We start from the raw sequence: 17,794 nt of genomic DNA, 5'->3' as shown, positions 1-17,794 counted from the left end.
GCTGAGGTAGTCTATAAGAGCGCGCTGTAATTATATTTAGGAATGTTTAGTAATATTTTCTTATTTTTTAAAACATCGTTCGTTTCATGCAAGTATTAAAATTAGGCGAGGAAGCTACTTTAACCAAATGATAAATACTGTTACGGATTTTTTAATAAAAGGCTTGTGCCTCCGCAAACTTGCAGACCCATAATCCTACAGACTGCCGGAAGAAAAAATTGTGACGGCATTGCTTAAAAATCTATCTGCGTATGCTCGAAAAATCTATCTGGGTATGCTACAGTTTTCCAAGATCAGTGTAAAAGATAATGAACGAATGACGCACGACAACTTGTGTCTAGCCTTAGTCTTCTTACGAACTACTGGTATTACGAACGTCGCACGAGCCTGAACCTAAGTCGGTACTAAGAATGAGACAAACTTGACATATCACGTTTGAGAAATACGGGTTTAGTTATGTATTTATACTTAACTGATTGTGAGATACGTTATTAAACACCTGTAACGCGCTGTATTTTCTACATAGTATTTAGATCATCTCGTATGTAGATCATCTCGGTGGCAGCTTCTGGCAATATTTCTCACAGGTGGTAAGCAATTTCAATCTGAATATAGGACTGGACAAAATTCTCTGGGGAAGAGTGCACAAGTCACTGACTTTTTAATACACTTTAACAGATACCCAGCCATATTACGTTTTCATATGTCAATTATATACAATAAGCCCCATCCACCAGTTCCGACAAAGGTCTTCGGGAGATTTCCCAGCTTTTAAGAAAAATTTCGGAAATGAAAAGTCTCTTCCAAGTATTCCCAGTTCAGTTCCGCCCTTGTATAGGGCATGCTGAAAAGTAATAATGTTCTGAATATGGGTTGAAATATTACATGTCATGCATGTTACTTTACCGCTCCGCTGACGCAATTTGGAACCCTCTCTCGCTAGAGGACTCCGAATTGAAGGTAATAACATGTGGGTGTGTAACGCAGCTATGTCTGTTCGCGAGAACCATCGTGCTGTAATCGAGTGTCTAACTGTCCACACATGGAGCACGCTCTCCTTGAGCATGACAACGCCAGACCACACACGAGCGCTGCGACATCTGCAACAGTCCCATGCCCTCAATTCACTGTCCTCCATACAGTCCCGATTTTGCCTCTTCCGATGTTCATCTGTTTCCAAAACTTAAAGAACACCTCACTTTGATAGTGATGAAGCGACGGAAGGGGAGTTGATGTGGTTCTGTCAACAAAGTAAAACATACTACAGTGATGGATGGTATCAGCTAACTGGTTTCTCGTTGGGAGAAATGTGCTCGTCGTCAGGATGACTATGTCGAAAAATAAATATGTAGTCTTGAAGAATGACAATGTACAATGTTAATAAAGAATAGGATGCATTACTTTTCACACGCCCTCGTATTTCGCTGCAATGAGCTGGATTCTGAAAAAGATGGAATCACGAGCAGCCCGCTCTTCTCCTTTGGATAGAGAATTAAACATATTACAAATTAAACAAAAAAGAAAGCTGTGGGAATAGAGGTGCGCTAGCAGAACTAGGATGATAGTCATAACTAGAGTGTAAATATTTTAGTTCAATGTATGTTTTGTTTTTGAGAAGCTGCGAGGCTGGAACTTCTTTTCAGATCGGGAAACAAGTAGTCCTATCATAAGAGATTATGGCAAATAAATAACAATTTATGTGTGGTATTTGAGTGAATCGTATAACGTAGAACGTACAAATGTCGACAGGCATAACTGAGAAGAAACATGCGCATCTGTAAAAAGATCGATGCACATAGCATACGATAACTTCACCATCATACGTTAGCGAAAGATCTTGTCGAGAATCCTAGTAAATTCTGGTGCTACGCAAAACCACTAAGCGGGTGGAAGGCTTCTAGTCAATGACTCATAGACCAGTCTTGTATGTCAATCGAGAGAGCAAAAGAAACGCTGAAGTTTTAAACTGCGCGCTTAAAAATTCATTTACGCAAAAGGGTCGTGCTGACGTATCGTCGTATTTCTGACAGGCTGCAGAACTATCTTACTGCAACCGACATACATTTTCCTCAAGCACCGCGAAGGTTAGATAAGAGAAGTAAGGGCTCGTATGGAAGCATACAGGCGATCGCTTTTCTCTCGCGCCATTTGCGAGTGGAAGAGGGAAGAGAATGACGAGCAGTGGTACAAGGATCCGTACGCCACGTGGTGGCTTGCAAAGTATGTATGTAAATGTAGATGTAGGTATTTGGAGTTAGATAGAATTTTGCAGATAACTAATGAAACGAGGAACTAGTGTCCCGTTTTGGAATCTGTAAAGGTACATTAGCTTGTAGTTATTAGGATCAGCAAGTCTTAGGGATAAGCTCAATATGACCTTGCTAGGTTGGAAGAGGAGACGTCGCAGCCCGCCACGATTCTCAGTGGAGTGTTTGCATTTCAAATTACATGAGATGTGGGACAGGCGAAAGTGTTCTAGGTAACTGACGAGGTGGTAAATGATACGGATGGTGGAAAATAGATACAGAGTGAAGTCCTTCAGTAATTTGTAGGACTATCTGAAACTTGGCAAAAACGGAATTCCAAGAAACTTCTGCGAAGGTGAGATTTGGGTGGATGGGCTGTTGTTCGTATAAATGATGGTCGTGCTGTGCAGTCTGCGTTCTAGTGAGGTTAATAGTTTTAGTACTGTTTAACCTGTTATGACGTTTCTCTTCGACGGTTAGTGTACTGGAATACCAGGTTAGTTTCTAATTGCTTGTTAATCCTAAGAATTTTTGTGTTGTGTTTGGTGATCTGAACGTCTGTGGATTGTTAGGTAGAGGGCTTAGAATGTGGAAAGTTCGAGAAGTTATCTCTAACATCATTGCCAAGCGATTTGGAGGCCCGATGGAGGTGTATCATTTGCTGTACTAGCAATAGATAAGAAGAGCAACAACGTATTCGTCGAAAAAAAATTAAATCACTTACTGGAAAAGGTCCATTGAAACTGGTATTCAAGAGAGATCGCTGTTTTCACGTATTAAACAGACTATAGGAGGCAGCTGATTCGCCGTGGAGCGGCAGCAGCTCTGCTTCGTGGAGGATCGTGGCGGAGCGTGCCGTGTAGACGGGGACGTGCTGTCCTCGGCTGACCGGGCCGTTCCGATGTCTGCACTTCCGACGCACGCGTCGCCTGGGAACGCAACGCCAAGCTCAGGGACGCGCCGGCCCATCTGCTGCACGCCAGTGAACGGCAGCGACCCAAACCCGGTTGTCTCGCAGTCTGACGCAGCTCGTAACCACGGGCACCCGGCACTCTACTGTATTTCTCGTGTCATCGATCTATACTCGTACTGTTGCTTCGTGAGATACACGACAGAAGATTACGAAGGCGGTGTACATCGATCTATACTGCACAACACAATCAAAGGGTCAGTTTTACGAGACCCTTTAATTGCCTCCCATTGCGACACATAAGTTTTAAATTTGGCTGAAAGGTGCCTAGAACCTCCCTCTGTAACGGTGCAAAAATGTGGCGCCTAGCGACGTCACCCTCGATTTCGGCGACGCATCAAATAGCAAAGTGTCGACACATGCGAGAAAAAGGCTACAGCCCAGAAGTTCACGTGAAGTGCAAGATGAGTTAATGATGTCACATCGGCAGCAGATTTCACCACAATTCTGCCCAACGCCACTGTGGACGTGTCACACGATGGAAAGGCTCTGAGCACTATGGGACTTAACATCTGAGGTCATTAGTCCCCTAGAACTTAGAACTACTTAAATCGAACTAACCTAAGGACATCACCCACGTCCATGCCCGAGGCAGGATTCGAACCTGCGACCGTGGCGGTCGCGCGGTTCAAGACAAGCGCCTAGAACCGCTCGGCCACAGCGGCCGGCCCACGATGGAAAGGTTGTGACATTCCCTCTTATCCATATTTCTCGTGACGCCTCTGCGACGGACATCAGAAGCGCCGCGCCTAGCATTGAAATCATGCGATTTTCTTATGAGTGGCCGAACAAAGCATTTCAGGCACGCCGCCGCTCGTAATCCACACGAAAAGAGGTTAGGGGGCGGCATAAAGGGCGTCAGTGGAACCACCGCTTCCCTTGGGGCGTTGATTCCTACACATTTCGCAGTCTAAAACCACAGTTCAAAGCGCAGTGGCCAACAGTACGACGTCTTGACAACGTTTTTCACTGCTGATCCAACGGACGATTCAACCCTTCTTTAAGGACATCGTAGGCCAGCAAACCCAATAAACGCGATCGCATGCATTTCAAGTGCAGTGCAGTGAGACCGCCAATTTCGTTTTGGTGTACAAGGTCGACCATTCAAAACAATTCGAAGAAATTTAAACGTGATACGAAGCAGCAAAGGGTACTTAACCTTTTTCAGCCCCCTTGTTTCACACCCTCCTGTGGCGTGATCATGGAAGCGTTTGACATTGACATATGCGTGAATAAAACGACAAAGCTTTCCTCTAAGACCATATAGTCCAGCAACACCCTCGGTGCCACCCATTCATCTTTGCTGAGCATCTTAAAATGTACCAGTACAAACAGAACCCATGACGAGAGTCCTAGGCACCTGCAAGCAGGCTACACTGCTGTCCTTGCGCCTGCTAATAGGCCGTATGCAATTGGAGAGGTGCCTGCCGACAAGAGATAGGGCTTCGTCAGACGCTGTATCTGTTCAGGTACCTTTTTAAATCGCTCAACGAACACTGGTGGGTGGCACCAGGGGTGTTGCCGAACTGTTGGGGGGGGGGGGGTATTAAATGGACCCTTTGCCGTTTTTTTCACGCATGTGTCAATGTCACACTCTCTGTGATCATATCACAGGAGGGCGCGAAACAGGAGGCTGAAAACAAAATCACTCTTTGCCACTTTCGATCACGTTCAAATTTTGTCGAATGGTTCTGAACGATTTCTATGAGTTCCATCATGTACACCATAGCAAAAATTGCGGTCTCACTGCACTTCAAAGGGTTATGGTCACGTTCAATGGGGTTGTTGGCCAACAATGTGCTTAGGGAAGGGTTGAATCGTCCGCTGGTGTCAGCAGTTTCGAAGTTGTCAAGATGGTCACCATACTTTGAACTGTCGTTTTACACAGCGAATTGTGTTTTAATCAAAACCCCGGGGAAAGGAGTGGTTTCATTGACGTTCATTATGCCATCCCCTGACGCCTTTTCGTGTCGGGGGCATCCAAAAGTTTTCCACGGTCATCCACAACAGAACTCAATGATACCAGCACCTGGTGTTGCGTTATGACCGGCATCGGAGAGCAAAAGAAGGGGCGAAAGGTGGGTGACGACCTTCCCATCGTGGGCATGTCCACGATGGCTTTGGACAGATTTTCGGTGAACTTTGGAGCCATGTGACATCATTAACCCACCTTAAACCTCACATGAACTTTTGAGTTGTGGCCCTGTTTTCGTATGTGCCGACACCTGGTTGTCTGAAGCGTCACTGAGCCAAAGGTGTCGCAGGGCGTCCTGCTTCTGCACCATTGCATAGGCGGGTTGTCGGCATCTTTGACCCAAGCTGCAAACGTCTACGTCGCAGTGGGAGACAATTACGTTGTTTCGAAAAAGTGACCCTTTAATTGCGTTGCGTAGTGTAGAATACTAAACGGCAAACTCGACCACAGACCCAGTTGCAGGTTGCCTAAGGACTTCCAGGGATCAGGAAAAATTTAATTTCAGTATTTCATATAGTTATTGACAAAATTTAGAAATTAAAAATGCTGCCATAATCTACTCATTAACAGCCATAATCTTTCTTTTGAGTTTAATACAGTAAGTCAAGTATTACAGTCAGAAACTGTTTATATGTGTTGGCGCAGCATAAATCACGGTGCGCAAATTACCCGGTCTATATTCTCCAGTGTTTGAGAAAGAGACACTTCGTGACTTCCAGCAAACTTTACACATAATTTCAAAACTTTTCGAAAGTTTTTCTCGTTGACACCCCCCATCTTTCCCTTCCCCTCCTCCCACTAAATGATGGAAGGAAGAAAATTTATCGCTTGTTACATTTTCGCTGTTCATGCATCAGTCAATAATTCAAATGTATTACTTCACTTATTCATGGGAGTTCTGCTGTTTAAAGAATGGGTATGGAGTTTACTGGTCATTTTCTGTGACAGCGTGCGTGATGACGCAGGCGTTAACATTAACGTTCGGTGGAGGCGCGATTTAAATCGCCATTGGTCGTTGTCTTTTAGGAATCCCATGGTTACTTCTGACGAATGTCATAACTCGTAATTTAGGAAGGTCAAGAACGATTTTCTTCCCCGGCCTTGTCCACGGAGCCCGTGTCACGTCTGTAATAGACGGCGTGGGGATGTTAAACAGAAAATAATATAATCTTTCTAATCAATTATTAGTTGTGCTGGTACTTATGCGTTTGAGACTGTGACACACACTGTACTTGTGGTGAGTCAGTTAGCATAAACCAATCGAAATACATCCAAATACAGTAAATGTATTCGCCAATTTCTAGCGGACAATACTGTGAATTTTGGTGCTTACGTAAATCAGTTTTAACATTTATAGCCGAAAAATTATCACACCGATTTGTTTTAATGTAACTTCATACTGTTTTCTGTGAGAGTGGAAACAGTCTTCAAAGGCTGCACATAACATGTGTGGAGCTTCAATGAATAGCAGCAAGATAACAAGAGTCGGAAAACGGTGACCCACTGTCAAGAGAAGGGGTCTCACAAATTTCCATTTAAAAGGAACCAGTCGGTGTCATAATTGGGGCAACTATAAATGTTAAAAATTACTTGCGTACCTCATGAAATTCGCGGTATTGTCCGTTATGATTTGGCATAAAAACAGGATGATTTGTGTATCACTCCTTTTATTCCGCGGCCAAACGGGGTTTTCGGTGAATGACGGTAAGTAGAGGACCACGTAATTTTGTTGAAGGCCTATGTTTAATTCTCTTAAATCGTGCATCAACAGAAACATTGAAGCAAATATGTTTTTATTTGAAATGGAACTGGTTTTTTTCGGCCTTTGAAAGGTCTCGAAAATACAAGTAGAGTAATGTAATGCGTGTTAATTTCGGCACAAATTTTCGCGAAAATATTTGTGAAATGTGCTTCACTTCAAACACAAGACGACCGGAATCGGCTGCTGCGGTATAACCAGCGCCATGTGGGGCTCTCATGTCACTCTCTGTCGTTATATGGAGCAAGAACATAGTCCTACGCTAATAAGATAAAACGTACTACTTCCACTTGGACCCACTTTATACGACTAAGGTACTGGTTGATCTAACATGTCTGTGTGAATTTAAGTATTGACATATTCAGTGTGTTGTGAAATGTATAATTATGTAGGTATAGACTGTTTGAAGAATTACGTAAGGTAGATCTCATCCATAGGAACCATCGTTTGGAATGCGCCAAACCGACTCAGTCCCCGTGAAAATTTGTGGTGTCGTTGCTTCATGATTTGCACGTGGGTGGCACTCCCAAAGCGACACAACAGGAAGAACTGTGAAGGTGATACAAGGAAGACAAAGCCAGGTGGGTGCGGCTTCGTAATAGCAGTGGGAGAACAGGACTGGCCACGCTCAGTCCCCCGCTTCTTGTAGTCCTCATTTGACTATAATAGACTGAGCGACAGTCATATCTTCCGTGTTCTGTCGGGTGCTTCTTTCGCAGGACGGTAGAGAAGATCAGAGCACAACATGGTAGCTTGCCCTCAAGCACAAAATTTTCTGCATATTTGAATTGGTGGGCGTATGTGCCGACAAAAAAAAAAAAAAAAAAAAAACTCAAGCGTATACGAGATAAAATATAAGAGAAGATGTTGTTGTTGTTGTGGTCTTCAGTCCTGAGACTGGTTTGATGCAGCTCTCCATGCTACTCTATCTTGTGCAAGCTTCTTCATCTCCCAGTACTTACTGCAACCTACGTCCTTCTGAATCTGCTTAGCTTGGTCTCCCTCTACGATTTTTACCCTCCACACTGCCCTCCAATAATAAATTTGTGATCCCTTGATGCCTCAGAACATGCTCTACCAACCGGTCCCTTCTTCTTGTCAAGTTGTGCCACAAACTCCTCTTCTCCCCAATTCTATTCAATACCTCCTCATTAGTTATGTGATCTACCCATCTAATCTTCAGCATTCTTCTGTAGCACCACATGTCTGTGTGAATTTAAGTACTGACATAGTGTGTTGTGAAATGTTTAATTTAATACTCAAATTATTATAGAAGTTTATTGTATGACAGCCACAATTACTATGATGACCGATGGATGGACAGCGGTACGAGACTAGTGGTCGGCTTATGTTCTGTTGCAGGTCGCGCGTAAACGGTAAGTTTGTATAATTTAACGGAAATTGACGTTCCGTAACAACAGTGTTGCAAAAAGAGATCTACAACTTTCTCTAAATAACTGGCAGTGCTTAAGCTCTTGCCGTAACATTTAGTTCGACAAAATCTGTGCCCAAGCGGTTGGAGAAGAAGCATGCTAAACGGGCCAGCGTGATGTGGGAGACAATCATAATACAAGCCGGCGTAATATACCTGTTACATAGCTATACGCTTATGTGTCTCACGCAATACTGATCTTGTGGACGCCAATACTAATTTAATTCGTGTTCTGTATATACAGGACGGTTTAGTTGTCCCTATCCACGTCGTTTTATGCAACCCGCAGTGTTATATCTGGCTTTCAAAAGCGACGCGCTAGAGTTTCATATTCTCTAGCTCGCTACGTGCAAACATTTAGTCCTACAGAGAAACTGAACGGGACCTCATGTAGGAATATTAATGTAGTTAAAATTTAGACTGGGATATGTTTTCGATGGAGGTCACGGTTTTTGAGTTATTCAAGAAAAACATACATAAGTTGCCTTCAAACGCACCTCCCTCAGCAGTCAGCATGTTGCTCGTGGCACTCCTATCACTGTACAAAAATTTTCGACTACACGAAGTACTCCCAATATTCGACAGTTTTTGGTCTCTATTGATTGGGCTATTACGCCACCTGCATAGTCTGTTATTTCTTTAATATTATTAATTTAAACGTCCCCGTGAGATAACGAAAGAAAAGCGACTTTTCTAAACGCTACGCTTAGGCAAATTACGTTGACAATTCGATTCAAAGTTACCCTTGCAAGTACTGTAGTTTCGTAGTCAGAAGGCCTGACGAATACAACATTGTAATTATTTGTTTTGTGATGTTAAAATTCACAAAATTGTTAGGAAAAATTTATAGAAACGCCAGTTTTTTCTATTTGTAAGTGCTCCACTATGCCGATGGCGTAATACGGCCGGTCAGAGAAGGTAAAAAAGGTCGAATGTGGGGAATAATTCATGCAGTCGCATATTTCTGTGCAGTAGTAGGAGGGAATGCCATGAACAACATACTAGACCGATGTGGGCAGCGTGGGAGATGGACTGCGTTTTAAGCACACTTTTGTACGTTTTTCTTGAATATTTCGAAAAAAATGGTTCTGAGCACTATGGGACTTAACATCTGAGGTCATCAGTCCCCTAGAACTTAGAACTACTGAAACCTAACTAACCTAAGGACATCACACACATCCATGCCCGAGGCAGGATTCGAACCTGCGACCGTAGCATTCGCGCGGTTCCGGACTGAGCGCCTAGAACCGCGAGACCACCGCGGCCGGCATATTTCGAAAACTACGCCCTCTATTGAAGACATATCAAAATTCAACTACATTAAATTTCCTACAAAAAGCTCGTATCATTTTTCTGTAGGACTTATACAGAGAGTATGAAAATCCCGAGCTTGGATTTTTAAGGCCAGATGTAACACTGTGGGTTACATAAAGCGACATCGATAAGGGCAACTGAATCACTTTGTATGTATGAAGGTGTCAGAAAAAAAAGCCACCGAAAAGGCTTAGTATGTTGTGTGGGAAGGTACACTGGTCGATTTTCAAGAAGAAACCCAGATCTGGAAACATGTCACTAAACCCAACATGAGTAGCACATCGCGCTGTCTACATTTCAAAGCTGCGTACACCTACGTCAGCGCAGATTCGTGCATCAGCTGTACTGAGCCTCACGCACATGAGCCAATATATGCGGTTGTCTTTGAAGACTTTCAGTCGCTCTGTGGATTCGAGACATAAGGTCCTCTGCTGGCGTTGTACAGTACTCTTCATACTACCCCACAGAAAACAGTCGAGAAGTGTCAGATCTGGCGACCCTTGTGGCCATGGAACTGGTCCTCCTCTACCAATCCATCGACTGACGCCGAGGTGATTTCGCAGATCGATATTAAAGTGTGCTGGATCTCTGTCGTGTTGCAGACACATGTCTGTTCGAACATTTACAAGCATTGCGCCCAGTATGGTAGGCCAAACATCTCTAATAAGTGCGAGGTACATCGGTCTTGTTAGTATGTTTGGCAGTAGATATGATACAATGATATGGTCCCGGCCCATATGTTCACACCGTCCCTGTATTGGTGATTTTGAATTACCTGTGGGATTGTTCGCGCAAGCATGCATGTTTTGCAGGTTTAAAAAATGGTTCAAATGGCTCTGAGCGCTATGGGACTTAACTTCTGAGGGCATCAATCCCCAGAACTACTTAAACCTAACTAACCTAAGGACATCACACACATCCATGCCCGAGGCAGGATTCGAACCAGCGACCGTAGCGGTCGCGCGGTTCCAGACAGAAGCGCCTAGAACCGCTCGGCCACTCCGGCCGGCTTTTCAGGGCTAATGTACTGTCTCTAGTAACCATGAATAGCACCAAACTCGGGAATTGTGGCTTGAGCATGCATTGTTGTAAATACCACCGCGAAAATTGTGCACGTCGTGGGTACTCCTCCTCCCGTAATGCCTGGACTTTTTTCAGATGGTATGGATGGACCCGGTGTTCATGGAAAACACGTCACACAGCGCTTTTAACCGCGTCCAGCGCCTGTGCCACCTACCGAGTGCTGGGTACTCTGCGAACATTGGGAGCACGTCCTGCTCAATCTGTAGTGTTCGATCCGAGCGTGGATGACCCGCATCACTTTCCAGAACGTACGAGAGGACAAACAGTATACTGGGAATAGTATTCGCGAGTATCAAACACAAAGCGCTACTACTTTACTGTACATAGGACGCACCTGCGGCAGAAAATACCTACGTGCAACTTTCCGTCTTGTCTGAGGCGTCTCTCAACGGCCGCGAACTCTAAATGTGTACTGGTACATGTCTTAGCTGCCAACAACGTTACTGCACTGGGAGACCACACAAGGTCAGCAGTAGAATGCTAACAAGGGCTGGTGTGGAGCAGTGTAGGGCATTAGCATGAATAATACTAGTTTCATCATAGGCAGTACACAGATGGCTGAAGGGTTGTATACCTCCCGTATTCAGACACCAAAACGAATCGAAACAAACTGTCTCAACCTTTACTTCTCAGACTCCGACGCTCTCCACCGCCCAAGCCGTGAATCTCTGATATGGGTGCCTTCTTGAAAACCGATCTGTTTGCCTTCCCGCACATCACAATATATTAGGCGTTCAGAAACAGTCTCAAAAGTTTGTAAGGATGCTCAGGAAAGGTTGTGCTGATAAATAATTGTTGAGAAAAGAATCTGATACGTTGCGCCGTTTCCGAGTTAGTTAGCATTGAAGTTAGCCAGTTAGGTCGTTGCATGTGCAATTTCAAGCGGCCCGCTAATCGTGATCTTCGTTTGGTTTCCTAAAACCGAACAAGAGAGCGTCACAAAAATTGTACATGGGACGATACTAAGAATCGAGAACGAGCCAACAGCTGAGAAGTCTCGTGGGCTATGACAACCGGGACTAATTGTATCTGGCGCGTTGCTTGAATTTGCACACGCAGTGGCCCGACTGGCTAACTTCAGCGGTAATTAACTCGGAAACAGCGCAACGTATCGAATTTCTTTCTTAACAATTATTTCTCAGCACAGCCTACGCTGCAACAGCCTTACGAGCTTTTCAGACAGTTTCCCACCACCTACCTACCTACACACACACACACACACACACACACACACACACACACACACACACACACACAGACACACACACACGCACAAACTCACATTTTTATAGAAATAGTATTTTAACGGAAATTGTAATCTCCTTGGGCGTCTTTGGTTGGCACTGGGAAGAAATGTAATAACACGACGTCTAAAAGCAGATGTTGTCAACAAAAACTTTAATTACAGGAAGAAAAGCTCCCCTTTACCGAATTTCTATTATGAAATTACCTACAGCTCTAAAAATTAGTAGCCCTGTGTGCTATGGTAGTTTAGAAAGCATTGTGGTACAGTAGATACCAAGTCGCTTTAGACTGGAGCGTTGCATCGATGTGTTTATGGAAATTGGCCCAATATTGCCCATGGAGACGATTGGAGTCGAATAGGCGTTTCACCTAGTGAAGGTTTTCCAAGCTGTTCGTAGCCTGGCAATTTGACATTTTTTGAAGTTGCCTCTGCTGCATTTATTCGATAATCAGCATATATTTCCGTTCTTTGACCACCGAAAGAGTTCCCATGATTTCCCTAAAACGCTTCAAGTAAATGCCGGCATGGTTTCCATGAAGGGTACGGCCGACTTACTTCCCCGTTCTTTCCTAATCTGATGTGACCAATGACCTCGCTGTTTGGCCCCGTGCCCCGAATCAACCAACCAACCAGCTTTCTTTGACCGTGTAGTGTTTTATGATTAACGTACGTATTGAACAGAGTTATACTCGGCACATAAAACAAAAGTTTTCGGTAACCTTTGATGATTTTTCTCATGATTGGGAAGCAAGCCAATATTCGATCTTGACGATCAGTTCCACCCATCCGCTTATTCTGTTCAAGGATGCATTTCGTCTTCATCGTTCTTCTAAACTGTTTGTCTATGTATTCAGCCATCTCTACACTTTCATGTTTCGTTGACATCATTTAAACACCACGCTTTTCTTTCCATCTCAGAGCCAAAAAATTATTACAGCTTCTCCGTCGCTACGATCTCAGGTTCGAATCCTGCCTCGGGCATGGATGTGTGTGATGTCCTTAGGTTAGTTAGGTTTAAGTAGTTCTAAGTTCTAGGGGACTGATAACCTCAGATGTTAAGTCCCTAGTGCTCAGAGCCATTTGAAGCTTCTCCGTAAACATTCTCCTTCCTTTAAATTTTGTTTTAAGATTTTTGGCACATTTTCCGTTTTCCTGCGTATTGTCTCTATAACATTTGTCTTTTTCTGGTGTAATTTTAAAAAGAGGTTAAGGGATAAGAACCAGTTGTCAAGAAACAAAGTATATTCCTTATTCAGTATGGATTTTGACAAATTCGTGACAGTATTCTCTGATGCACTACCATTCCCATCAGTTTTGTCCTGGACAGTTTATATTTTGGAACCCTAACAATAACCGATACTTGCCCCACACAGTTGTCGTTCTTTTCGATGGAGTAAATTACTTTGAAGCTAAAAGTCTCTTATATTTCATTTGTCTATACTGATATTTTCATCTAGTGTGTAATTTTTTTTTTAAATTTCGCATTCAAAAAGTTGATGCTTGGCCTTATCTTTCGAAGCCGCTCAATACTGTCAGAAGTTACATTACTGCAAAAATGAAAAAAATCTCAAAATTTGTTTACATTTTTTAAAAGTCATTGCTTTTTTAAATATTGTCGTTTCTGCTACTGATCATTTAGACCGACAAGTTTGGATATTTGGCTTTCTGACTTGAGCCATCAAATGCACACTGCATTTGACGTGCAAAGAGATTGCTTTCCGTAACAAGCGATTTCCACAATTTGTCATCAAACATAATAGAACACAGTTCCAATAATCCAGGATGTTCACTTAAATTATTTGGAACAGATATTTTTATGCCCCGTGTCTCAGAACATTTCCAAATGACTGATATCTTCTTCGCTTTCGCCGTGACCATGATACATATAATTTAGGTATTAAATTTTCTTCTTCACTATGGTCATGTGTGCCTAAACGTTTTGCACGCTTTATATTTTGTACAGTCACGTTAATATCAGTGGATTCTTCATCAGTACATCCACATAAACGCCCCTCTCATAATATTATGTGAGGATTTATTAAAATATTCTTCAAAAACGAAAGTACAAAACCAGTAGCACACTTGCTTTGTGACGTAGATTTAACGTGGCAAAATGATAAGAACAACACCACGATTGTAAGTGACAAGTATTTGTCTCATAAGCTGGCCCGCGATGCTTGCTTACGTTTGGCCCGACTTGCGCTCCCACGAATGTGACTCGTGATGTTTACGTTTGCCCGCATTTATTTCCTGGCGTCTGACTCGAGATATTCGTGTTTGGTCCAAAATTGTTATTTCGAGCTAGACTCGTGAAAGTACGGAAAGTGTTTAATCAGCAGCTCCGACAAATTAATAGAACCTGTTAAGAAAGTAGGCGCAACATAAATTTTATTTTCTGTGACAAAATAGTGTTCGTTCTACTCATAAAATACTTCGGATAAGTTTTCCATATATTTAGGAAAACAATTCTAAGACAATACTTATGGTTTTGTTTGGAGTCCCATTATGTCATTTCCTTAGGTCCTTGAAACTTGAAAGTTTACACTTTTATTCGTGGGTGACATAAAAATAACCAAACAAATACGAATATTGCAGTAGTTGATAGCTGATATATCATCATGGATTCGGTACTTCCTTTTTTTAATTTAGCATGGGAAATGTTGACTGTGACTCTTGTTTCTGTGGCCGTATGCGTTTTCATATACTGCGACGTTCCATTCAGGCAAAGTGAAGTAACAGTGGTATGCGATTTGTGTGCCAATCGTAATACCTATATAAAGTCTGGTTTCATATTTTCGTATGTTGCGTTTTTCAAGGTGCAAATAGGAACCCGTCTGACAGGTGAACCGCTTAAAAACCACTCGGAGAATCACAGGTAATACGACTACAAGGAGAAGCAAGAAGGTGCTTAACATACGACGTATTTCAGAGTGCGCAGAACTGTTGACTTTCCCTCTCTTCTGCACAAAATTTCGGCGACTGAACTCACCGAATGGGTCAGCTGCTACGATTGAAGGCCTGGCGTAAATCACTAGGTTAATCGCTGAAATGTTGTGTAATAAAATTAGATAGTCAACCTAGGTCTACATATCCTGAAATGTATCTTCTCTCAATCAAGTCAGAAATAGAATTACTAATTTCTAATTTATGCATGGAGGTTGTGATACACAATAATTGCACAGTAGACAGGATAGACGTACAAATTTCATAACCGACTGTCTCCTGTAGACAGTCAAATACTGATTTTACGCAACAAATAGTTCTGACAATGCATTAATTTTACTTATAATTTTGTGCCATATCAACATCTACATCTACATCTGTACTCTGCAAGCCACCTGACAGTGTGTGGCGGAGGGTACCTTGAGTACCTCTATCGGTTCTCCTTTCTATTCCAGTCTCGTATTGTTCGTGGAAAGAGAGATCGTCGGTATGCCTCTGTGTGGGCTCTAATCTCTCTGATTTTATCCTCATGGTCTCTTCGCGAGATATACGTAGGAAGGAGCAATATACTGCTTGACTCCTCGGTGAAGGTATGTTCTCGAAACTTCAACAAAAGCCCGTATCGAGCTACTGAGCGTCTCTCTTGCAGAGTCTTCCACTGGAGTTTATCTACCATCTCCGTAACGCTTTCGCAATTACTAAACGATCCTGTAACGAAGCGCGCTGCTCTCCGTTGGTTCTTCTCTATCTCTTCTATCAACCCTATCTGGTACGGATCCAACATCGGTGAGCAGTATTCAAGCAGTGGGCGGACAAGTGTTCTGTAACCTACTTCCTTTATTTTCGGACTGCATTTCCTTAGGATTCTTCCAATGAATCTGTGCCTGGCATCTGCTTTACCGACGATTAATTTTATACGGTCATTCCATTTTAAATCATTCCTAATGCCTACTCCCAGATAATTTATGGAATTAACTGCTTCCAGTTGCTGACCTGCTATATTGTAGCTAAATGATGAAGGATCTTTCTTTCTATGTATTCGTAGCACATTACACTTGTCTACATTGAGATTCAATTGCCATTCCGTGCAACGTGCGTCAATTCGTTGCAGATATTCCTGCATTTCAGTACAATTTTCTATTGTTACAACCTATACTGAGGCATTTTGATGCGTGGGTGAATCAAGTATACATTTTCATTCGTCTACGCGCCTAATTAAATTAACATTGTCTTGAATACGAGTGTACGCTTTATTCTTACTGGCACAATAGGCCTTGTGTAGGACTACGTCATTAAAGTGAACCATCACACACGATGTGAAGAAGGAAGGAACATTATGGTGTAACATCTCTTGATTAGCGATGTTATTAGAGAAGGACGACGTATTGGCCTGTAGGAGTCTTGCACCGCACAAGGCGTTACGCAAGTGTCATTGTGTGACGCTGTCCGCGTAGCTGATGCGCCTGCGTGCGGTGTGGACGAAGGCCGTGGAGGCAAGCCAAGAGTCACCAGCAGGGGCGACAAGTGGGCAGCTGAGAGCTAACGTGCGTCATCCCACTAGCCGCCACGCACAATACTGGACTTTATGTTCGGATCCTCATCTGAATGCAAATCAGTGATTTTGCTAATACATTGCAGAAACATTTTCCTTCACACAAATAACTCGACGTAATAAATTGTAGCGATGTATCAATGAAGGTTTTATACGTGAAAAAGACCTGGAAATAGAGGAAGGCTTTAAATGGATAACATAATGGTGAGCCTGAGGTTTCGAAAACAGATTTCAGGGGGATGTGGAGACTTTACTAGTAATTTATTGGTTATGAATTATAGATAAAAACTGCAGAAACGTAGGAAATTAAGCAAATGTGACCTGGATAAGTTTAAAGAACCAATGGCTCTCGGGATTTTAAAATAGTGGATTACATGACGTTTCTCTAAAAAAAAAAGAGGAGGGTAAGGAACGCAACAAAAGAGAAATAGGTAGTCTTGAGAGATGAAATAGTGAAGGAAGCGCAGAATCAAATACGTAAGAAGACACACGGAAGAATATAACAAGAGATGTTAAATGTAACTGAAAACGGGAGAAAATATGAAAAAGGAAGCGAATGAAATAGGCAAAAACCAATACAGATGTCTAAAAGATTCAGTTGCAGGGAGTGCAAACTGTCACATCGAAAATGGCTAGGCAGAAATGCAAGGATATAGAAGCATTCACATTTAGGGAAGAGATAGATGACGACTGTGTGGTGACTGAAGAGAACTTTCGAGAAAACAGAAGCAGACGTATAAAAATCAACATCTCAGATGGAAAATCAGTAATAAACCCAGAAGAGAAAGCTGAAAAGTGGAAGTAATATGTAGAGGGGCTATACAAGAGAAATAATCTTGACGACAATATTATAGAAAGTGAAGAAGAAGTAGATGAAAATGATAAGATACAGCGAGAATAATTTGACAGAGCGCTGAAAGACTTAAACCGAAATAAAGCTTGGAGTAGATGACATTCCCTTAGAACTGCTGACATCCTTGGAAGAGCCAGCCATGTCAAAACTCTTCGATCTCCTGTGAAAGAGTTTGAGACTAGCGTAATATCCTCAGACTTAAGTAATAAAATAGTTCCAATTCCAAAGACTAAAAGCGCTAATAAGTGTGAATATTACCGAACTTTAATTAGTCATACTTGCAGAATACTGACTCGAATTATTTGCAGAAGAATGGAAAAAAACTGGCAGAATCCGACCTCGGGAAAGACCAGTCTCGGTTCCGAAAAAATTCGAAGACAATTTAAAAGAAAGCGACGATACATTCCACGTGAAGAATTAA

Source organism: Schistocerca nitens, chromosome 2, assembly GCF_023898315.1.
Source record: "Schistocerca nitens isolate TAMUIC-IGC-003100 chromosome 2, iqSchNite1.1, whole genome shotgun sequence".
NCBI lineage: Eukaryota > Metazoa > Arthropoda > Insecta > Orthoptera > Acrididae > Schistocerca > Schistocerca nitens.
This window is presented reverse-complemented; position numbering follows the sequence as displayed.